The sequence below is a fragment of the Acinonyx jubatus genome, chromosome B3 (assembly GCF_027475565.1).
Source record: "Acinonyx jubatus isolate Ajub_Pintada_27869175 chromosome B3, VMU_Ajub_asm_v1.0, whole genome shotgun sequence".
NCBI classification, from domain to species: Eukaryota; Metazoa; Chordata; class Mammalia; order Carnivora; family Felidae; genus Acinonyx; species Acinonyx jubatus.
Genome location: NC_069386.1, coordinates 141,015,720 through 141,036,403, shown reverse-complemented (window position 1 = coordinate 141,036,403; position 20,684 = coordinate 141,015,720). Strand labels below are relative to the sequence as shown.

General features: G+C 44.8%; 1 long non-coding RNA gene across 1 annotated transcript; it reads left to right on the top strand.

Moving 5' to 3' along the window:
• Positions 1–16,350: 16,350 nt before the first annotated feature.
• Positions 16,351–18,384, top strand: LOC128316224 (uncharacterized). Its single transcript, XR_008299818.1, has 2 exons — positions 16,351–17,172; positions 17,506–18,384. It is a non-coding gene; the product is annotated as an uncharacterized LOC128316224 (long non-coding RNA).
• Positions 18,385–20,684: the final 2,300 nt, after the last annotated feature.

Below are 20,684 nucleotides of genomic sequence, written 5' to 3'. Positions count from 1 at the left end.
AACATCTGCCTCTATCATTCTTCACTGGCTGGTGTGTCCCCCCTTAGCTCCTTAGTCTACCAATTTGTTTGCATGGAGTCTTAGGGTCTCACCCTGAGCAATCCCAACTTGAGACGGTGACTTGAGAGGCATTCATGCAGAGAATTTCACCATCTCACAATTCTACCCCTCAAGTCCCAGCTGATTTGGCAGCTCTGAATCCACTCTGTCTCCCCAGTCCCCTAGGTCTTCTGCTTTCTGGCTGGATTTGGTGTCCTTGCATTGGGAAGTGGAAAATGCCCCTATGGAAAAAGTGGGGATGTTTGTGCAATTCCTACCACGCACTTCTCTCCTCTCGCAGGGCGTATCCTTTCAAGTTCTGTCCGCCTTGGCTGTTCTCCAGTGCCCTCCCAAGGTTTTTTCATCTATTTTTCAGTTGTTGTCAGCAAGGGGCTTAGCTCTCCAAGGCATTTCCTATGGCCGGAGCTGGAATCCTCCTTTTAAAATTTCATTTTTTAAATTCAATGCTTTATGCTCATTGATGATAAAATTCCACCCAAGTTGTCTGATGGGAGCTTCCTCAGGCCAATTCTTATAAAATTTCGACATGTCTCCATGAGTTTTGAATGCTTCCTTTCTTTCTGGCACCAATAATTTTGAGTTTTCTTGCCCCAGGCCTGTTACCAACTTCTAGGTCAATTCAGCGGAGACAGCTAACAAGTAAATATTTAAGAATTAGCTCATATTGATAGTTCTAATTTCATTCCAACATCTTGGGGTTCTTCCAGTCCTCCCCACCTCATTTGTGCACCCTCCTTCTTGTAGAAAGAACCTTGGTTTTTAGTAACATCCATGTTTACTTTTTTGCTCAACCCTACGCAGAAAATAGTTTAAGAATTGCAGTGCCCAAATCCACTGGCAACAATGGACTTCTCACTAAAAGTTCAGACTTTCTTTTCTTTTTCAAAGCTCAGAATTTTTCTTTTTAATTTAATTTTTTATTTTTTAAAATTTATATCCCAATTAGTTAGCATATAGTGCAACAATGATTTCAGGAGTAGATTCCTTAGTGCCCCTTACCCATTTAGCCCATCCCCCTCCCATAACCCCTCCCAAAACCCTCAGTTTGTTCTCCACATTTATGAGTCTCTTCTGTTTTGTCCCCCTCCCTGTTTTTATATTATTTTTATTTCCCTTCCCTTATGTTCATCTGTTTTGTCTCTTAAAGTCCTCATATGAGTGAAGTCATATAATTTTTGTCTTTCTTTGACCGACTAATTTCACTTAGCATAATACCCTCCAGTTCCATCCGTGTAGTTGCAAATGGCAAGATGTCATTCTTTTTGATGGCCGAGTGATACTCCGTTGTATATATAAACCACATTTTCTTTATCCATTCATCCATAGATGGATGGATGGATTTGGGCTCTTTCCCTACTTTGGCTATTGTCGATAGAGCTGCTATAAACATGGGGGTGCATATGTCCCTTCGAATCAGCACACCTGTATCCCTTGGATAAATGCCTAGTAGTGCAATTGCTGGGTTGTAGGGTAGTTCTATTTTTAGTTTTTTGAGGAACCTCCATACTGTTTTCCAGAGTGGCTACACCAGCTGGCATTCCCACCAACAATGCAAAAGAGATCCTCTTTCTCTGCATCCTCGCCAACGTCTGTTGTTGCCTGAGTTTTCATGTGAGCCATTCTGACAGGTGTGAGGTGGTGTCTCATTGTGGTTTTGACTTGTATTTCTCTGATGATGAGTGATGTTGAGCATTTTTTCATGTGTCGGTTGGCCATCTGGATGTCTTCTTTGGAGAAGTGTCTATTCATGTCTTCTGCCCATTTCTTCACTGGATTATTTGTTTTTTGGGTGTTGAGTTTGATAAATTCTTTATAGATTTTGGATACTAACCCTTTATCTTATATGTTATTTGCAAATCTCTTCTCCCATTTGTCAGTTGCCTTTTAGTTTTGCTGATTGTTCCCTTTGCTGTGCAGAAGCTTTTTATTTTGATGAGGTCCCAGTAGTTCATTTTTGCTTTTGTTTCCCTTGCCTCTGGAGACGTGTTGAGTCAGAAGTTGCTGCGGCCAAGATCAAAGAGGTTTTTGCCTGCTTTCTCCTTGAGGATTTTGATGGCTTCCTGTCTTGTGTTTAGGTCTTTCATCCATTTTGAGTTTATTTTTGTGTCTGGTGTAAGAAAGTGGTCAGATTTATTCTTCTGCATGTCGCTGTCCAGTTTTCCCAGCACCACTTGCTGAGGAGATTGTCGTTATTCCATTGGATATTCCTGCTTTGTCAAAGTTTAGTTGGCTATATGTTTGTGGGTCCATTTCTGGGTTCTCTATTCTGTTCCATTGATCTGAGTGTCTGTTCTTGTGCCAGTACCATACTGTCTTGATGATGACAGCTTTGTAGTATAGCTTGAAGTCTGGGATTGTCATGCCTCCTGCTTTGGTTTTCTTTTTCAAGATTGCTTTGGCTATTCGGGGTCTTTTCTTGTTCCATACAAATTTTAGAATTATTTGTTCTAGCTCTGTGAAGAATGCTCGTCTTATTTTGATAGGGATTGCATTGAATATGTAGAGTGCTTTGGGTAGTATCGACATTTTAACAATACTTTTTCTTCCTATCCAGGAGCATGGAATATTTTTCCATTTTTTTGTGTCTTCTTCAATATCTTTTATAAGCTTCCTATAGTTTTCAGCATATAGATTTTTCACCTCTTTGGTGAGATTTATTCCTAGGTAGTTTATGGCTTTTGGTGCAACTGTAAATGGGATTGATTCCATGATTTCTCTTTCTGCTGCTTCATTGTTGGTATATAGGAATGCAACCAATTTCTGTGTATTGATTTTATATCCTGCAACTTTGCTGAATTCATGAATCAATTCTGGCAGGTTTTTGGTGGAATCTTTTGGGTTTTCCATATAGAGTATCATTTCATCTGTGAAGAGTGAAAGTTTGACCTGCTCCTGGCCAATTTGGATGCCTTTTATTTCTTTGTGTTGTCTGATTGCAGAGGCTAAGACTTCCAATACTATGTTGAATAATAGTGGTGAGAGTGGACATCCCTGTCTTGTTCCTGACCTTAGGGGGAAAGCTGTCAGTTTTTCCCCATTGAGGATGATATTAGCATTGGGTCGTTCATATATGGCTTTTATGATCTCGAGGTATGCTCCTTCTATCCCTACTTTCTTGAGGGTTTTTATCAAGAAAGGATGCTGTATTTTGTCAAATGCTTTCTCTGCATCTGTGGAGAGGATCATATGGTTCTTGTCCTTTCTTTTATTGATGTGATGAATCACGTTAATTGTTTTGTGGATATTGAACCAGCTCTGCATCCCAGGTATAAATCCCACTTGGTTGTGGTGAATAATTTTTTAAATGTATTGTTGGAGCCGGTTGGCTAATATCTTGTTGAGTATTTTTGCATCCATGTTCATCAGGGAAATTGGTCTATAGTTCTCCTTTTTAGTGGGGTCTCTGTCTGGTTTTGGAATCAAGGTAATGCTGGCTTCATAGAAAGAGTTTGGAAGTTTTCCTTCCATTTCTATTTTTTGGAACAGCTTCAAGAGAATAGGTGTTAACTCTTCCTTAAATGTTTGGTAGAATTCCCCTGGAAAGCCATCTGGCCATGGACTCTTGTTTTTTGGGAGATTTTTGATTACTAATTCGATTTTCTTACTGGTTATGGGTCTGTTCAAATTTTCTATTTCTTCCTGTTTCAGTTTTGGTACTGTATATGTTTCTAGGAATTTTTCCATTTCTTCCCAATTGCCCATTTTATTGGCATATAATTGCTCATAATATTCTCTTATTATTGTTTTTATTTCTGCTGTGTTGGTTGTGATCTCTCCTCTTTCATTCTTGATTTTATTTGGGTCCTTTCCTTTTTCTTTTTGATCAAACTGGTTAGTGGTTTATCAATTTTGTTAATTCTTTCAAAGAACCAGCTTCTGGTTTCATTGATCTGTTCTACTGTTTTTTTTGGTTTCGATAGCATTGATTTCTGCTCCAGTCTTTATTATTTCCTGTCTTCTGCTGGTTTTGGCTTTTATTTGCTGTTTTTTTTTTTTCCATCTCCTTAAGGCGTAAGGTTAGGTTGTGTATCTGAGATCTTTCTTCCTTCTTTAGGAAGGCCTGGATTGCTATATACTTTCCTCTTATGACCGCCTTTGTTGCGTCCCAGAGGTTTTGGGCTGTAGTGTTATTTTCACTGACTTCCATATACTTTTTAATTTCCTCTTTAACTTCTTGGTTAGCCCATTCATTCTTTAGTAGGATGTTCTTTAGTCTCCAAGTATTTGTTACCTTTCCAAATTTTTTCTTGTGGTTGATTTCGAGTTTCATAGCATTGTGGTATGGAAATATGCATGGTATGATCTCGATCATTTTGTACTTACTTAGCGCTGATTTGTGTCCCAGTACATGGTCTATTCTGGAGAACGTTCCATGTGCACTGGAGAAGAATGTATATTCTGCTGCTTTAGGATGAAATGTTCTGAATATATCTGTTAAGTCCATCTGGTCCAGTGTGTCATTCAAAGCCATTGTTTCCTTGTTGATTTTTTGATTAGATGATCTGTCCATTGCTGTGAGTGGGGTGTTGAAGTCTCCCACTATTATGGTATTACTATTGATGAGTTTCTTTATGTTTGTGATTAAATGATTTATATATTTGGGTGCTCACACATTTGGCGCATAAATGTTTACAACTGCTAGGTCTTCTTGGTGGATAGACCCCTTGATTATGATATAATGCCCTTCTGCATCTCTTGATACAGTCTTTATTTTAAAGTCTAGATTGTCTGATATAAGTATGGCTACTCTGGCTTTCTTTTGTTGACCATTAGCATGATAGATGGTTCTCCATCCCCTTATTTTCAATCTGTAGGTGTCTTTAAGTCTAAAGTGGGTCTCTTGTAAACAGCATATAGATGGGTCTTGTTTTCTTATCCATTCTGTTATCCTATGTCTTTTGGTTGGAGCATTGAGTCCATTGACATTTAGAGTGAGTACTGAAAGATATGAATTTATTGCCATTATGATGCTTGTAGAGTTGGAGTTTCTGGTGGTGTTCTATAGTCCTTTCTAATCTTTGTTGCTTTTGGTATATATATATATATATATATATATATATATATATATATATATTTACACATTTTTAAAAAAATCTTTTCTCTCCTCTAAGAGTCCCCCTTAAAATTTCTTGCAGGGCTGGTTTAGTGGTCACAAACTCCTTTATTTTTGTTTGTCTGGGAAACTTTTTCTCTCTCCTTCTATTTTGAATGACAACCTTGCTGGATAAAGAATTCTTGGCTGCCTATTTTTCTGATTAAGCACATTGAATATATCCCGCCACTCCTTTCTGGTCTGCCAAGTTTCTGTGGATAGGTCTGCTGTGAACCTGATCTGTCTTCCCTTGTAGGGTAGGTTAGGGACTTTTTTTCCCTTGCTGCTTTATGATTCTCTCCTTGCCTGAGTATTTTGTGAATTTGACTATGATATGCCTTGTTGATGGTCGGTTTTTGCTGAATCTAATGGGGGTCCTCTGTGCTTCCTGGATTTTGATGTCTGTGTCTTTCCCCAGGTTAGGAAAGTTTTTTGCTATGATTTACTCACATAACCTTTCTACCCCTATTTCTCTCTCTTCCTCTTCTGGGACTCCTATGATTGTGATGTTGTTCCTTTTTAATGAGTCACTGATTTCTCTAATTCTTAAATCGTGCTCTTTTGCCTTAATCTCCCTCTTTTTTTCTGCTTCGTTATTCTCTATAAGTTTGTCCTCTATATCTCTGATTCTCTGATCTGCCTCATCCATCCTTGCCATCGCTGCATCCATCTATGATTGCAGCTCAGTTATACATTTTTAATTTCATTCTGGCTATTTTTTACTTCTTTTATCTCTGAAAAAAGGGATTCTAATCTATTTTTGACTCCAGCTAGTATTCTTATTATCGTGATTCTAAATTCTGATTCAGAAATCTAGCTTGTATCTGTGTTGGTTAAATCCCTGGCTGTCATTTCTTCATGCTCTTTCTTTTGGGGTGAATTCCTTCGTTTTGTCATTCTGAAGTGAGAAAAGGAATTAATGAGGTAGAAAAATTGAAATAAAAAATTAAAATTAAAAAATATTAAAATTGAAAAATTAAACACACACACACACACACACACACACACACACACATCGAATAAATGATGCCAGATCCTAGGTGTTTTGGTCTGGGTGTTGAAAATGGTTTGACAGATTAGAGAAAAAAAAAGGGGGGGGAGAAAAAAAAAGGAAATCGTTTGAGAATTTGAAACAATGAATACACTGAAGTAGACTAAAATGAGATGATGGGAGTAATACAGAATTTGAAAAAATATACACAAAAGTGAAGAATATAGTAGAAAAAATTAAAGAAAAATATTTTTAACAAAAATTAAAAATAAATATGAATTTTTTCTTTTTCTGTATTCAAGAAAAGGAAAAGAAATGAAAAAGAGAAAAAAGATTAAAAAAAGAAATCGTTTGAAAATTTGAAAAAGTGAGTACACTGTAGTAGACTAAAAAGATGGAAGTAAAATAGAATTTGAAAAAATTTACATAGAAGCAAAAAATATCGGAAAACATTTAAAATGTTTTTAATAGAAATTGAAAGTAAAAATGAAGTTTTTCTCTTTCTGCATTCAAGAAAAAGAAATGAAAAAGAGAAAAAAGAAAAAGAAAGGAGATTGTTTGAAAATTTGAAACGGTGAATACACTGAAGTAGACTAAAATAAAATGATGGAAGTAAATTACAATTTGAAAAAATTTACACAAAAGTAAAAAATATAGCCATAAAAATTAAAAAAATATTTTTAATAAAAATTGAAAATAAAAATGAATTTTTTCTCTTTCTGTATTCGAGAAAAAGCAAACAAGTGTAAAAGAGAAAAAGAAAAGAAAATTGAACAGATGAATCTTCTAACAGATTGAAGTAGGACTGAAATTACCTCGTTTTCCCCCAGAAGTGAGACTATGAAGTGCTTGACAGTCCATAAACCAAGCCGGTGGTGAGACTCGTGTTCTTCAAGAGCAAAGCTGTCCGAGTTGGGCGGGGCTCGGTGTAACAGCTCCGCTTGCCACTAGATGGCGCTGCTAGTCTACTGGGGTGGGTTGTTGCGGCGCTCGTGGGTGCGTATGCGCCTGCGCGGCAGCGGTGAAAATGGCGCCACCCAGCTACCCGCTCTGTTCTCCCGGATCAGCAATCGAGCACCCGTCCTCTGTCTTCAGCTTTCGTCCACTCCCTGCCTTTGCACTCTCCGTGACCAGGCCCCGGGCAGAACCTCTCTCCCGAGTTTTGTCTCAGATGCGGCTGTTTTCCCTGGCCCCTTACTTCCGGCTTTGACCCGTTCCGCCCCTCTGCGGGAGGGTCTCACGGAGGGATGGCCCCTCAAGCGACAGCCAAATGTCGGCCACGCCCAGGAACGCCTGCTGGACCCTGCTGCTGCCGGTGCCCTGAGACTGCGGCCAGGTGTCACCTGCCCCAGAAAACGTTCGCGAGATAGTGTAGCAGCAGCGTTTCAGGGATGGTGGAAAATCACAACACACGTCTGGCACCAGGCTTCACCCTTAACGACCTTGCTCCGGCACCAGCGAATGTGGCCGTTTTCCGGGGTCCGCCGGGACCAGGCGGCTTCAACAGTCTCCACCAGATGTCCTTCGAGCAGTGGAACCGCTTTTCCCGTGTGGCCCGAGAACCTCCCGGACGCCACTCTGTTCCTGGGGATTCGCCCTTCCCACCCGAGCACCGCCAGGTAGGGAGCTGTGGAGGTGCAGCCTTTGCGCTCCCCTTGTTTACGGTCTTAATGGAATTTAAACCCTCTCCTTCCTCCTTTCTCTCTTTTTAGTTTAGTCCCTGCGGCCATTTCCAATTTTCCACTTTCTCTCCAGCTGCTTTTGGGGAGGGGTGCTTTTCCCGTATTCTCCCCCACCTCCCCAGTCTCCCTCCTCTCTCCGCTCACAAAAGCGGTTCCCGACCCTCCGGGGCTTCTCCCTCCCCAAATTCACCTCTCCGCATCACGTACCTGCTGAATTCTGTGGTTCGGGTTGTGCAGATGTTGTGTTAATCCTCCAATCAGCTTTCTAGGTGTGTAGGATGGTTTAGCGTGGGTCTGGCTGGATTTCATGGACGCGAGACCCACAAAGAGCTTCCGTGCTGTTCCGCCTTGTTGGCTCCTCATTATCTGTTGCCTTTCATTCCTTCTGCATTTCTGCCTCAGGCGCCTTCTGGCCATTCTCGGCCACTTTTTGTTGTCCCTCTGCCTCTAAGCCCACGGAAAATCGGAAAATCGCAGGGCAGTGGGGAGCGGCGACCGGATCATAGGGCTGACAGAGCTCCCTCAGGAGATGCAGCAGGATGGCTGCTAGAGCGGGGGAGGGGGGCCTCAAAGCTCAGAATTTCTTTTCGTTCTTCTTATCCTGACACAAACAGATCCATGTGTTTAAAAAGTACTTGAAGTCATTCTTTTTTTTCTTCGACGTGGCTCCGGTATGAAACTGATAACAGTTACGTTCATTTGTTTCTGTTTGTATTCAATTCGAGGGTTCCCCGCCCCCCCCCCGCCCCCCGCCAAGTCTTGTTGATTTAATTTTATGAATGTGTAATATAGTAACATGGTCCAAAAGTCAAAATCATTTAAAAAGGTCTATTTGGAGAAGTCTCATTTTCCCTCACTTCCTGTTAGTGTGAGTGGATCTTAGCATTTAAAAATACATCAAGGGGTGCCTGGACAGCTCAGTCTGTTAAGCAGTTAAGTGTCTGACTTCTGCTCAGGCGTGATCTCCCAGTTCCTGGGTTTGAGCCCCTTGTCGGGCTCTGTGCTGATGGCTCAGAGCCTGGAGCCTGCTTCGGATTCTGTGACTCCCTCTCTCTCTGCCCCTCCCTTGCTGGTGCTCTGTCTCTTTCCCTCTCTCAAAAATAAATAAACATTAAAAAATTTATATATATATAATATATATCATAGTATATTATAATATAATATATTATATATTATTACATAATATATATTATATATATTACATAATATATAATATAATATATTATAATGTACTATGATATATATTATATTATGTTATATTATTATCTATAATATATATTATAGATAATATAATATATATTATGTTATATTATATACTGAAGGTTTCTACTCTTAGAGCTCCCCAATTTCATTGTTTTTTTTTGTTGTTGTTGTTTTGTTTTTTCTTTCTATCTCTTCTTGAAGACCTTCGTAATGTTCTCCATTTCTTTTGTGGAATAAATCTATGCCTTCTTGTCCTTGCTGAGATCAATTTTGGTAAATTTTACTTTCTCAGAAAACTATCCATTTCATCTAGGTTTTCACATTTATTTTTATAAAGTTGTGTAATGTGGTCCACAGACGATCCTTGAACAACATGGGGGTGAGAGTGCCAACCGTTGGAAATCCACGTATCCCTTAACTACCAGTAGTCAACTGTTGACCAGAAGCCTCCTGAGAACGTGAACAGTTGATTAACACACATTTTGTATGTTATATATATTCTATACTGTATTCTTACAATAAAGTAAGCTAGAGAAAAGGAAACATTAATAAGAAAATCATAAGAAAAATACATTTACAGGACTGGACGGTATTTATATAAAAAAAATCATGTATAAGTGGACCCAGACAGTTCAAACCTATATTGTTAAAGGGTCAACTGTATTATGATTTTTTAAAAGTTTATTTTTATTTTGAAAGAGAGAGAGAGGGAGAGGGAGAGGGAGAGAATATAAGTGGGGGAGGGGCAGAGAGAAAGACAAAAATCCCAAGCAAACTCCTCACTGCCAGTCCAGAGCCCAATGTGGGGCTCGAACTCATGAACTGTAGGATCATGACCTGAGCTCTGAGATCACGAGTCCAATGCTCAACCAACTGAGCCACCCAGGCGCCCTGTATTTTTTAAACCCCTCTTTTGTAATGTGGATTACTTTATCATTTCTTATTTTGTATCTATGTGCTTTATTCCTTTTTTTTTTTCTTGATAATGAAAGGCTTCCCCACTTTGTTAATTTTTTTCAGAGGATCAGGATTTTGACTTACTAATTAGTTCTATGGCTTTTCTCTTTTCTACCTCATTAATTTCTTTTTTTCTTTCTTCTTTTTCAAAGCTGAGGTGGAATTTACATAACACGCAATTAACCAACGTTAAAGCGAACACTTCGGTGGTATTTAGCATATTCACGATGTTGTGCAACCATTGGCTTTCTCTGGTTACAACATTTTTCATTGTACCGTGAAAACACCGCGTACGCATTAAGTAATTATTTTCCACTCTCCCCTCCCCCAGTCCCTTGGCAATCTACTCCCTGTACGGGTTTGCCTGTATCAGATCATGTAAAAGAAGTCCTACAGTGTGTGACCTTCGGTGTCGGCCTCGTTCCGCACTGCATCGTGTTTTTGAGACTCATCCAGGTTGTGGCATGCTTGAGTGTTTTGTTCCTTTTTATGGCTGAATGATATTCCATTGTGTGGGTGGACCGTGCTTTGTTTATCCAGGCATCGGTGCATGGACATTTGGGTTGTATCCATTTTTCGGCTATTACGAATGATGCTGCTATGAGCATTCGTGTTCAAGTTTCTATGTGGACATGTGTTTTCATTTCTCTTGGGCAGATACCTAGCGCTGGAATTTCTCTGTCACATGGTTACTCTGCATTTATCTTTTTGAGGAACCACCAGACTTTTCTCAGAGCGGCTGCTCCATTTATAGTCCCACTACCTCATTAATTTCTGCTACTCCGTTATTTCCTTGTTGTGCATTTTTTTTGGGCTTACTATGTTGTTCACCTTCTAGTTCTCGTTGAGCTAAAGCTCACTTGTTTTCATTATTTTGTTTTGCTGATAAAAGTATTTGAAGTTATGATTTTTTTTCCTCTGACAATCGTCTTAGAAGTATCCCAAAGATACCAATATATAGTGTTGTCATTATTTTTCAAGAAACCTGGCAATTTCACTTTGCATTTTGCTTTTCACCTGAGAGTTGTTTAAGCAAGATTTCAAATTTCCAGCGAGAAATTTTTTTTTTGAAATTTGTGTTTAAAGCACACTTTAAAAAAAATTTTTTTAATGTTTATTGAGAGACAGAGAGAGACAGAGCATGAGCAGGGGAGGGGCAGAGAGAGTGGGAGACACAGAATCCGAAGCAGGCTCCAGGCTCTGAGCTGTCAGCACAGAGCCGACGCAGAGCTCGAACTCACAAACTGTGAGATTGTGACCTGAGCTGAAGTTGGACGCTTAACTGACTGAGCCCCCCAGGTACCCCTAAGGCACACTTTTAGTGCATTTTATTTTTTTTTTATTTTTTTTCAACGTTTTTTATTTATTTTTGGGACAGAGAGAGACAGAGCATGAACGGGGGAGGTCAGAGAGAGAGGGAGACACAGAATCGGAAACAGGCTCCAGGCTCTGAGCTGTCAGCACAGAGCCCGACACGAGGCTCGAACTCACGGACTGCGAGATCATGACCTGAGCCAAAGTCGGATGCTTAACTGACTGAGCCACCCAGGTGCCCCAAGAGAGTTTTTTAAATACCTTTTCTGTTTTGTTTGCTGTGTTGTCATTTACTTGACCAAGAGCGTGTGATCAGAGGGAGCAGTGCGTTGATGTGTTTCTGTCCATTTCTTCTTACATCTCCTGTGGCATGTGTTTTGGGAGGGTGGTTGCCTGTTCTTTGTTGCACAGGAATTCGTAACTGTTAAATCTCCTTTGGCCTAATAACATCACATCTTTGTCACATTTATTGCTACCCTGTCTTGTGGGTTCCATTGGCCCAATATACCTTTGCCTGGTCCATGAATTTTAGTCTTCCTAAATCACTGATTTAGTGGCATTGCTTGCTGTATAAGCTGATTTGAAAATCTTTTTCTTGTAAGAGGTGATCAAGCCTGTTGATGTTCACTGTGACTGATGGGCTGGTCTCCACTCTGCTATGTTATACTTCTGTGTATCTGGCACTTTATTCTATTTCTTTCTCTGCATGTTGTTTTCTTTCTTCTTTTTAAAAAATTGTTTTTTAACATTATTTTATTTTTGAGAGAGAGAGAGACAGAGTGTGAGTGGGGGAGGGGCAGACACACACACACACACACACACACACACACACACACACACACACAGAATCCGAAGCAGGCTGCAGGCTCTGAGCTGTCTGCACACAGCCTGATGCGTGGCTCGAACTCACTGACCATGAGATCATGACCTGAGCTGAAGTTGGACGCTTAACTGACTGAGCCACCCAGGTGCCCCTTTTTCTTCTTTTTTAAAGCATAATATCTTTTCTTCTTACTGTTTTCTCACTTTTTTTGGGGGGGGTAAATATCTTCATTGAGATCTATTTCACATACGATATAACTCACCTGTTTAAAGTGTACGATTCAGGAGCACGAAGTATGTTTACAGTGTCGCACATCTGTCACTTCCATCCATTGCCAGAGCCCTTTCCTCACCCCAGATGGAAACTCTGTGCTCATTAAGCAACAAGTCCCCCTCCACGACCCCTTCCCCAGCCCCTGGTGACCTCCAGTCCACTTCCTGTCCACGAGTCTGACTACTCTAGGTACCACTTCTAAGTGGAATCACGCAGGATCTGCCCTTCTGGGTCTGCCTTATTTCCCTACGCATGATGTTTTCAAGGTATATCTGTATTGCGGCATGGTTTTGTTTTGCAATTCTTTTGCGAGTTAGGGAAGCCTGCGTTTTTGTTTGGGTGGCTGTCTTCATTCTGGTATTTTTATTATGTTTAATTAGCTTGAGCCGTATAGAACTGGCATTTTCGTAGGTCAAAAGTGGTCGGATCCTGGCAATTTCAGACGCTGCACACTAATATTTGGTTTGTCAGCGTTGGAGACGTCCTGTGCCTCCCACCTGTCACTTTCGCGGCAGCCGGTGGATTTATTCCATTCCCCTCTCTCCCTCCCTCCTCCGCCCCCTTGAAGTTGTGTTCTATTTTGTCAGAACTCGTAACAGTTATGTGTTATGCCTCCAGACCCACAATTAAACACATCTAGTGCTCTCCACCAGCCTTCCAGCTGATTCCTTGGGAAGGGCTCGTGCGAACGCTATTGCCTACACGTTTGAGACTGCTTCTCACAGCCTGCGTAGCTGAAGGACAGCTCAGCCTGATGATCCTTGCAATTCCAGTTAAGTTCATGCAGGTACCCCAAGAGGCCAGGTGAAGTACACCATTTGTCAAAGTCAAGGGAGAGTTGCTAAGTGAGTCATTGCCAGTGTCCCACCGTGCATTTCTTCTCTTAGCTCCTAAGCTCTTGACCCAGTCCCCTTCTTTGGACAGTCACGCTGGTGTGGAATGGCCGAGCCCAGTATTAAGATGCCGTTTCCTTTTCCCCAGGTAATGTTCAAACACACAGTGCCATCATCATCTTAGAGTCACCCATTTGATATGTCACTTAGCGGGAAGTGAGATCTTCATGCAAACTTTTCACACGAGAGGCTGTGAGTAATGCCACGCATTACTTGGACCTCAGGGCTTTCTAGAACAAACTCCTGTTGTGAGCTGCAATGCTTTCCAGCGTTATAGCACATCTGTCCACGACGCAGTGGGGCTTTCAGGACGGTCTGTGTCTCAAAGTATTAATTTACCAGTTTGAGCGTTTCATCCCCAGTAATTTGTTTCGGGACCAGTTTAAAGAGCGAGCAGCGTCTCCCCAGGTTCTCTCCTTTAGAGATTCTAATTGGTGCTATTAACCGAGCCCATTTAGTGATATGTTAATATACAGATTCATCAATCTGCAACGGAAACTTTTTTGGACTTAATAAGCCCCTGGATCGGAGTTGTCTTTGTCATCTGACGTATTGTCAATGCATTTACTAATAATATTATTTGAAGATGTCACCTGTTTTCATTCCCTTTGCTTCATTAGACTCAGACACGGTGTTGACAATTTCCAATCAGGCTGTTAAAATGAGCAACTCTGCAATTATGTGAGTCACTTCGGCTCTAGCTCTTAATTGCTCGACCTTGTAACCAGCTCTTTGGGCGCCATCGGATCCCAGGGCAATCGATCTCAGCAAAGAACTTTGTTTCTTAATTCCTGCTTGTGGATGCTGATAAAAGGTCACGGCTTTTTCTTCTGTATGACACTCGCCGTGCACGGCAAGGCACTGGCGAGGTCCGCCTGGCTCCCTTCTTCTCTGGGTAATTCTCCCAGCCATGTAAGACATTTAGGCCGAGGGGCTGGTAATTGTCAGGGCGCACCATCCCCACATGCGACCGTTCTCATTATGGTGCCTAATTAGCGACTTAGACGTTTGGCGGGTGTTACAGCTGTGACAATGATAACTTTCCGGCTGTAGTCAAAAGATTGTCCGTTATGGAGGGAATGTAAATATCTGTGAAAGTACGTCCATTTAGATATCAACTACTTAAGGAGATATGAGGCCTTTGCCACTTCTGAAAATCGATTTTTCAAGGGTTAAAAAAAAAGTCTGGATTATTGTGTTTACAAGTATATAAATAAAAATTAAAATAAACTCAAGCAGGAATCAACAAAATAGGATGTATTAAATATCGATTTGTATTTAACTCAGGAATTACATTTCTGAAAAAATCCACAAAATTCACAAAATTTCAAAAAAATTCACAAAAATTACGTACACATGTATAATAAACATGTATAATAAAATACATGTTGAAAAGGCAGATTTCCTAGAGCCATGAGGGCCTTCAGTCCCCTTTAATGAACTGATTTACTTAAAGCATGTTAAATTATTGTTTTTTAACGTGTAGGCATTGTTTGTTAATTTCTAAAACCAAATAATAATCCACTGTGAAATTTTATTAAGAATCAGACTTTGGCTAAGTATAAATATCAGCTCTTAAAAATAAATTAAAAAGGAAGTAGCAATCAGGAAAATTAACAGTTGTGTTTTATTTGGAAACACCTAATACCAAGATTCATCACCATCATCAAGATAAAAAAATCATTTGACCATTGATGATAGAATTAAAAATTATAAAATTCTTTAAGGTTTATTTATTTTTTGGTGGGGGGGGGGGCAGAGCACGAGCAGGGGAGGGGCAGAGAGAGAGGGAGACACAGGATCCGAAGCAGGCTCCAGGCTGTCAGCACAGAGCCCGACGCGGGGCTCGAACCCACGGACCGCGAGATCATGACCTGAGCTGGAGTCGGACGCTCAACCGACTGAGCCACCCAGGCGCCCTGATGGAATTAAAAATTATAAAGCTAAGAGTGAGTAAAAAAGGAAACATTTTCATATGTTTAGAAAAGAAAGAACTTCACCGATGGGGAGTAAATTCGTAATCTGATTCGCTGACTGATGTGAAGGCCAGGGTGGTGCCATTGGGCAGAGCCTCCAGGGACTACACGTGCAATCTGAGGCGCCAGAATGATGACTGATTCAGGGAGTTTCTGGAAGGCTGTCTAGTCTGGGGTCTTCCCGGAGAAAAGGAGCTGCTGAGAGAAGCGGCAGGTCCAGCTATGACGACAGAGGTGACAGCTGCCACCTTGGTTCCAGTTCGTGGACAACAGCGAGGTGGGGGTAGAAAGAGAGTCGGGGGCACAGAGTGGAAAGACGGGAAGAAGCTGGGTCTCTGAGCAAACACAGAGCTGCGGAGTCTGCCCGCCCTCAACCCTGCTTGACCTGTGGACCCCCCTTACCGGAAAGAACACACGTTCTCATCCTTTCAGCTTGAGTCGGGCACCCAGACTCCTAAACCGAGGTGGTCCTCCGTGCAGGTTGGTGCAGCGGATAGTGGGGACACTGAAAGAGAAGAAGGTGACGAAGCCGTGTGTGGATTGGTGGCTGGGGTCCCCTTCACCCCAAAGCTGGCCGGTGCGGGTCCTGCTGGGTGAAGGGTCCCTGCCGGCTGGCTCTTGCCATTAGGTATGCCAGAAGGTGCCTCGGTTTCCCCAGCAAGTGCTGGTGGGAGCGACAAACAGCTTTGCAAAGTTTTGTGACGATTCAGAAAGGAATGACAGTGTTTTCGCGTGGGGGCGGGAAGGGGAATGACGGTCACTCTTCTCTCAGGTTTCATCTTCCGAACATTCGATCAGACTGCGAGTGATTGGTGGGTATTAAACGCTCACCTTTAAAGGTCAGGACGCAGACAGGCGGGCCACGCGGCCCGGACGTGTGCCTGGGGTAACCACGGCAGAATTCATTAACTTGTCACAGCCGTCCCGGGGCCTGTCACGTGTCCTTCCACGGGGCATATGTTTTCCTCAACATCTTCCAAATGGGCCGGGCCAAAACGTGAAGCCACACAAGCCCCGAGAAGGGGGGAGCTGGCAAATCCACCCGCCTTCCCACTTTGTCCTAAACCTCGCGGGGAACAGCAGCTGACGCACGGAGCGCGAGCTCACTGGTGGCACAGACCCACCACGCTCACGGGGCAGGTGCTGAGTCCTGTTTAAAGAAAAGGAGGCCTGGAAGGTGTGGGGGGAGAAACATGACCTTGGACGTCCTGGTGGCAGAGCTGATGTCCGTCTGTCCTGTCTAACAGTATAATCGGGGGTCCGTGCCCTTAACTGCTACACCCCACCAGGCTCCCCCACCAGGTGACATGACGCGGGGCCCGGGAGAGAAGGGCTGAGTCCTCGTGGTCACGTGTGTGTGATGTGCACACAACAACAACAGGTAAATGAGTCACCAGGAAAGGGGGAGGGGCTCACATTTCTGGGCACAGGCCAGCTCCGGTGGCTTGGGAAGTGCCTGTGTCTCCCGGGGCTGGTGGGGTGGTGGGGGATGGCACTAGGAGCTCCCGGGGCAGGCAGACAGGGGAGGGGCAGGCCGGCCCCCACCAGCAGTCCCCTCTCACCTCCCTCAGTTAGAGCTGAGCGCCCCCCCCCCGCCCCATCCCTCTCCAGAGCGTCCAGGGATTCATTTAAAAACAGCAGTTGAACCCCCATGTTTTCTGATTCCATCAGAAATGCTGGTTCGCTGTGGAGAGTTTGGAAGGTGCTGGCATGTAGAAGTTAGAACATAAAATTACTCATAATCCCCCTGAGAGAAGGGCTGGAAAGAGTGTGGGCTGTTCCTTTCCAGCTTCCCCCTCTCTGGAAATCTGTTTCCCTGTTGTGTCTACAGTCCTTTATTCCACCAATGTTTACTGAGCACCTACAATGTCCCAGGCACTGTCCCTGCCCCGCTACCATGTGAAACAGGTGAAGTTCTGCCTTCCTGGGCTTCCCACCCCACAGGGAGGACAGGAGGCAGGCCCCTGTGGGCCCTGCGTGGGTGGCAGGTAGAGGTGAGGCTGCTCCAGGGCAGTGGGAGGAGGTGGCATTTTGGCGGGGTCAGAGTGAGGCCGCTGGGATCCATGGGAGGCTCTAGGGGAGAGTGTCCTGGGGTGGGGAGCTCCCAGAGCCAGAACCTAGGGCCAGCCGGGATGAGGACCACATGCCCAACTTAGAGGGAGGCAGCCCCCAACCCTGGGGGGGGTCCCGATCTGCAGGGACCCCTTGGGCTGAGCTGCCCTGTGTGTCCGCACAGCTTAGAGGCCCTGGGAAGATGCCCTTGGAACCCTGCTCACCCGTGGTGCCTGGCCCTGCGTGCCTCTCCATGTCCGCGGGGCCCCGCCTTGCCCTGTCTGGGCTCTGCCCTCTCCCTGATGGGCTCCAGTGATGTCCTGGCTTTGGATCTTGGTCCTCCTGGCCTTGGTGAGTCAGCCTCCCAGACCCACGGTTTCTCCTCTGCCCAGTGCTGATTGCACCTGACCTCTTGCGGGATCCTGCCTTCCAAGCAGCCACAGAGGATACTGCCTCTAGGACTTCTTCCCTTGGACACTCCCCACCTCCACATCAGCATTTCCTGAACCCAACGCCCTGCAGCCCCCACACCTGCTCCTCCCCCGCCGTGTCCCCTACATCTGGGGACCACCCACACAGTTCATCAAGCTGGAAGCACCGAACACCCTACCCCAGCTCCTCCAAAGACGTCACTGAAGGTTTTCGGACCCCACCTCCTCCAGGGCGCTGGAGTCTGTCCGCTTGGCTTCATCCACCTTGGTCCCCAGTGGAGCCCAGGAAGCTTCCTCTCCCTGGTCCACACCCCAGAGCACCTTCTTCGAAGTCTCCTCCCCAGGGTCCCTCTCAGTCCACAGTGTAGACGCAGTGAGTTTTTAAGCCATGCACTTCTGATCTTGTCACCCTGCCTGAAACTCTTCAATGTCGACGCTCCCACGGCTCTTAAGAATGTGGTCAAGGGGTGCCTTAGTCGGGCCTCAGTCTGATAAGCGTCTGACTTCGGCTCAGGTCACAATCTCCCGGTTCGTGGGTTCGAGCCCTGCACCGGACTCTGCGCTGACAGCTCAGAGCCTGGAGCCCGCTTCCAATTCTGTGTTTCCCAGTCTCTCTGCCCCCCCCCCCCCCACTCTCTCTCAGAAATAAATCAACATTAAAAAAAAGGAAAATGGTCAAAATCGTCAACAGGCTCTCTGGCAAGTGCTCTCGAAGTGCCTGCACAGCACTGCCCCTAACCGTAATGAATTAATCATTGCCCCTAACTGCAGGGAATTAATTGTGCGTGAGTGTTGGTTTAACGTCTGTCTCTACTGGGGTGTCGCTGTCACTGCCGTATTCTCAGCATCGAGCGCAATGACATGTTTATATGTAGAAAAACAAGTGGATACTAAAACCAGCTAACATTTGGGTGCTCATTATCTTCTAGGCAGTGAGCTGAGCACTTTGCATATATTAGTGTTGACCTCAGCAACCCCGAGAAGCAGGTGCTGTCCTCGTTGTAGAGATAGGAAACTGAAGCACAGAGTGGTTAAGCAACTTGCCCAAGGGTGCACAGGAAAGGCTAGACCAGGCAGTCTGTCTCCCTGGCCGTGCTCCGAAATAAACAAAAGGATGCATTACTTCATCGTGGGAAACATTAGGACACGCAGAGAATTGGAAAAGAAAAGCCACTCAGAAATGACCACCGTTAACATTTTGGCGTAGACTTTTCCTACGTTGGCACGTCAGGTAGATACAGATTCAGATGTCCCCACTCGTCTGTTGAACGCGATGGATGACCTCCCGTCCACAGTGCTTTGTAACCTGCTTACCTCACTGGACAGTTTGCCGAGACCACCTCTCCATGGCATCGTCTACAGTATTTTTATTCATATTCCAGGGGATGGCTGAACTATAGTTTGCTCAGCTCAGGCCCTCTTGCCAACATGGAGAACTGTCCACTTCACCCATATAACATTGTAGCAACGATCATGGGCGTGGCTAAATCACCCTGCTTGTGTCTATTTCCGGTGATGAATTCCACGAGGCGGGATTGCTGGGTCCAGGGGCTCGCAAGGTTTTAAGACTTGGGGTCAGTGGTGTCAGAGCCCTCCAGGGAGGGCCGGGGGACCCACATGTCCCGCAGCCCCATCACCTTCTAGTGAAGAGTCAGCCCCACACCTGGCGCCCCCTTGCCCGGGGGCTGGGTCCTTGGTATGCAGTTGCGTGGAAAAGACTTGGCAAATTCTCCAAAAACCGTCTTCTCCTCCACCTTCCCCCAAGGACCACCGCCTGCTGTCCCTCCCCGGCCCCCGCACGGTTCCCTTCTGGGGCTCACGCCCACTGAATCACAGCCCTCCAGCATGGCCAGGCCCAGGAAGGCTGTCCTACGAAATAGAAATCCAGGCGGAGCGCTGGCCCAGAAGCCAGAATCTTGCTCCCTGCCCTGCATCACTCTCTCTAAATGTAGAATCCAGCCAGGATCATGCATGCTCCGTCAGAAACCAGAGGTGATCAGTTTTGTTTTGTTTTGTTTTGTTTTTTTCTCCCTCCTCTCTTCTCAAGTCTGGAAAATTCCTGCAGATGCTGCGTTGGGACTGTTAAGAAAACACTGGATTCCCATGAAAGATGAGGCTTTGCTTTTTTAAAAGAAAAGGTTTTATATGTTTTCAAATAACCTGGAGCAGCCGCATAAACCTAGCATGAGGGTGGGCCCCGTGTGGCCCCCGCTGGCAGGTTGGAGGGGACGTGGGCTTGGAGTGGCAGCCGGTGGTCCGCAGGAGAAGGGGACAGCCCTGGGAGTGAAAAGGAACTCTGTCCCCTGGACCCTGTCTGTCACAACTAGAAAACATTGGCTGGGGCATTTGCTGGCTCTAAAAAAACCAGTGTGCGTGTCGTAGGCAGGAGCTGACAGCCCCTCCCGGGGCAAGCCCTTCATCCGGGGCCCAAGGGACCTCCTACTGCCGGACCCTCCTTCCAGACCCCCAAGGGGCCTGCAGGAAAAGAGGAGGGAGGTTGTAGCCCGCAGCTCCTTGGCCATCGTGAGCCAACTTTTATTGCTGTTTCCTTCTCAGGAAGCAAAAGCCAACACAAGCAAATAAAAACAAAGCCCTGGGGTGCCCGTGTGGAGGGTGTCACACACCATGCCGCCTGTAATCCTCACGGGACACCTGCCAGGGAGGCGTCCCCACCCGCGTTGGGCGGACGAGGGCACTGAGGCCAGAGAGGTGAAGGGACATGCCCAGGAGCACCGAGGTAACTGGGGTTGGAATGGGAATCTGCCAAAACCCATCTCCCCAGGTGGCCTCCTCCCCTCCACCCTGACCTGCAATTAATTAAACGAGCAGCATCTACTCTGAGTGGTTCCTGGTTTCCAGCACTTTCTCCTCCTCTGCTACAGAGGGAGCACGTTGAGGTACAGGCCTCCTGGGAGAGAAGCGCGTGTCAACTTGGGG